Source organism: Grammomys surdaster, unplaced genomic scaffold, assembly GCF_004785775.1.
Source record: "Grammomys surdaster isolate TR1022 unplaced genomic scaffold, NIH_TR_1.0 67, whole genome shotgun sequence".
Classification (NCBI taxonomy): domain Eukaryota; kingdom Metazoa; phylum Chordata; class Mammalia; order Rodentia; family Muridae; genus Grammomys; species Grammomys surdaster.
The window spans coordinates 1,543,899-1,547,375 of record NW_021604569.1 but is presented as its reverse complement, the minus strand read 5'-3'; the positions used below and the strand labels follow the sequence as shown (position 1 = coordinate 1,547,375).

Below are 3,477 nucleotides of genomic sequence, written 5' to 3'. Positions count from 1 at the left end.
TTATTTTTGTTACTTTATCCTATGTGTTTGGTACACATACACACATGTAGGCAAAACGTTTCTATACATGAAATAAAAAATATACATCTTTTAAAAAATTAATAGTCTAAGACCTTGAGGTTAGGACTGGTAGAGGGATTTTATATGTGTCTGACATCAGACAGAAATGTCTGGTGTAGCTAATGTGACACCTGATTGGGAGTAACTTTAAAACTGATACTTTGTCTTTTGGGGTTCCATTCAATGTTTATCTTTTGCCTGTTGCTTTTTTTTTTTGGTACCCTTTGTGGGAATAAGCTTTAGCCATAAGTATAACCTGATGTTAGGACTTATGAGTCTTTCTGTTAAGATGTCAAAATTTAGGTGCTCTTGGCATTTAAGCTGTACACGAAAATTTGCTAAGCACACAGGACTGTTTTGGATAGATGGGTCAGTTTGAATCTAGTGATAAGAGATAAGTTTTGGTTGTTGTAGCTATGTAAAAAATATTTTGTATCCATTACATTATTATTTGAAGTGTTCTGAAGGCTTGAAAGTTTTCAAGATATAAATCTGTAGAAAATGATTGCATATGGGCATGAGGGTACAGTGAACAGAGCCAAGAGAATAATTACTAGGTCAGCTTCCTGTGGTGATTCTGGGTCAGTAGTGCCAAGACCAATATTCTTAGGTCAGGCTGCCAAATGCAGTCAAGACAGTGAGAGAAAGCACTTTAATTCAGAGCTGATGGATGTGACAGAGGAAGTAATATGAATAGCCCAACAAGATGAACACAGACGTACTTGACATGAAGCCTGGAGGAAAAGAGGCTGGCACACCAGAGCCACTCCAGGTGTGTGGAAATGAGTAACAAGGAGACATGGACAATTATATTTATAGTGAGTTACTTTCCTCTGGGTATATTAGTAGGTCACACAGAGTAGCTAACAATGTTACTTCTGGAATCAAACTGCCTGGGGCCAAATTTTAGCTCTAGGATCTAATAATTAGCTCAGTTGCTTAACTTAGTGGTATCTCAGTTTATTTACACAGGAAATGCAGATAAATTGTCACTTCCAGCTATGGATTATCAGTAGTAATGAACATACATAGTGCTCAGACCTTTGTTTTCTGAAGTTTAATGATTTCTTTTATTTTAAACACTCTGTCCCTCCCCTTCGACCTCTCCCTTCCCATGCCTCTCCCTCCCTCTTTCTTTCCCTCCCCCCTCTCGATCTGTGTGCGAATACATGTGTATGTGTATTTATGTGCAAACGCACAAAATGCAGTGAGCACAGATACCCACAGAGTCCTGAAGAGAATCTTGGATCCCTAGGAGCTAGAATTACAGACAGTATTGTGCTGACCAGGTCCTCTGGAAAAAAAAAAAAAAGGAATATGCTCTTAATTCCTGAACCATATCTCCAGGCCTCTAAATATAATTTTCCAAGAGGGTTTTAGAAATTAATTAATTAAGAATCCTTGAAGAAATGACAAATTGCAGATCTAACAGTAAAAGAATATAGTAGAATAGAGAAACATCTTGTCATTTCTAAAATCAAGCACTCAAATCTCCTTGGGGCATTAGAAAGAATACAGGATCTGTGATGATTCAAATAACGTAGGTCCCTCACATAGGCACATGGATTTGAACATTTGGGGAGGCTATATAGCTCTTAAAACATGAAACCTTTCTGGAGAAAACACCTCCCACACACACACACTGGAGTAGGCTTAGAAATTTTGTAGCTGCACCCTACTTCCAGTTTGCTCTGGGCTTCTTGCACATGGAAGGTGTGTGACCTGCAGGCTTCCTGCTGGGACATCACCTCCAGTCACTTACCTAAAGAGGCTCTGCCTGGTGTATCTGTGGCCCCAGCACTTTTCTCTTTGCCACTACTAATTCTTTCCCCTCTGAGAAGATCCTTTAACACTACATAAAAACCCCATTTCTCCACTACGGTGGAGATATTTCCAAAAGATTAGAGCTGGTTTTAATCATGAACGAAAGTCAGGCAAAGGCCAAATAAAGACGTTCCTACAGAATGACTGGCATGTGCTGTGCCAGTGCACCAGGTTATGAAAGACAAAGAAAGAGTAAGAAGCCACCCCAGATCAAAGTGCCTGCAGAGACGAGTCAGCAAATGTGCTATGTGGCCTTGAGTAGCATCCTGGCCAGCAGACAAGATGGCACAGTAAGATAGTTGACAAAATGCAAATGATGTCTGTAGGTTAGTCTACTGTGACTTTCCCTGTCTCAGACTGTTTCACTGTGGTTATGTAATTGGTTTAACATTTTGCGTTGTTGAGTGAAGACTAGAGAATTCTTTGTACTACTTTTGCATGTCTGAGACTTTTTCATAATAGAAAAGATTAAAGTAAAATGTATCCGATTCACAAAACCTTTGAATACATGCCACTAAGGTCTTTAATACAGATATTAGCAATAGGCATATTTTATATAAAACTTTGCTTTTTCTTGTTTTAAAAAACGTGGTTGTCTCTGAGCTTGGGCTTACTTTCCTGTGACATGGTTTCTACACCAAGAAGGGTGGGCTCCTGTGGAAACATGGAACAGCTTATAGTGCCTCCCTCTCCAAAATGGTGAAAAGAACTGAAGTCGCCCAGCACGCCACATACACTTGCTCCTTCTATGGCAAGACCAAGATGAAGAGATGAGCCGTGGACATCTTACTCTGTGGGTTCTACATGAAAATGGTGGCTGGTGGGGCCAGAACCTGCACTTCTGCAGCCACGGTCAAGTCTTCTACCAGAAGACTGAAGGACCTGAAAGAGTAGAAGAAGCACTACTGTTTGAGGCTTGTCTAACCTTCAATAAGTGGATTAATTTAAACAACAACAAATGGGATTGCGTTACCGGGTCTTTTTTGTCTCCACTCAAAATAGAGGTAGGTTCTTTTTTCCATGTTGGCTCATTGCACAGTGGCCCTGCTGGCTTCCTCTCCAGAAAGCTGGGCCCCAGACAGTCTGCATCTTTGCTGTACTTCTTCATGCTTGGTCAAAAGAAAGTTAGATTACACATGGACTTGTGGCCCAAACTGTGCATGTCAAATTTTTCCTACCAGAAACTTGAAATTGAAACTATACTTACTGAGAGTGATATGTTCTCCTCAGTGAAGGAAAGTTAAAACTTGAAATTAGCTGTAACCTGATGAATGCTTCCTACACAGGAGGTGAGGGTTAAATAGAAGAGCAGGGACACAGGAGGAGAGAGCACTTCACACAGCTCTGTGTACGGATCACATTTTAACATGATCCCTGACTCTCAGATCTCTGTATATGGATCACAAATTTTAACATGATCCCTGCCTGAGGTACTCGTGTTGGAATGCCACAGACACTTCATTTCTCTGCAGTGCTGGGAGAAGAGTGAGCCCAAGGGCTTCCTGCTCACTGGGCAAGTAGTCTGAGTTTAAACACATGTGAGTTTGCTGTCCATGAACTAAATGCCACCAGAGAAGTAGCAAATGCAGGAAT

The 3,477-nt window shown here is 40.7% G+C and overlaps 1 pseudogene; it reads left to right on the top strand.

Annotated features, from left to right (window-relative positions):
• Window positions 1-2,024: 2,024 nt before the first annotated feature.
• Window positions 2,025-2,778, top strand: LOC114630463 (annotated as a pseudogene).
• Window positions 2,779-3,477: the final 699 nt, after the last annotated feature.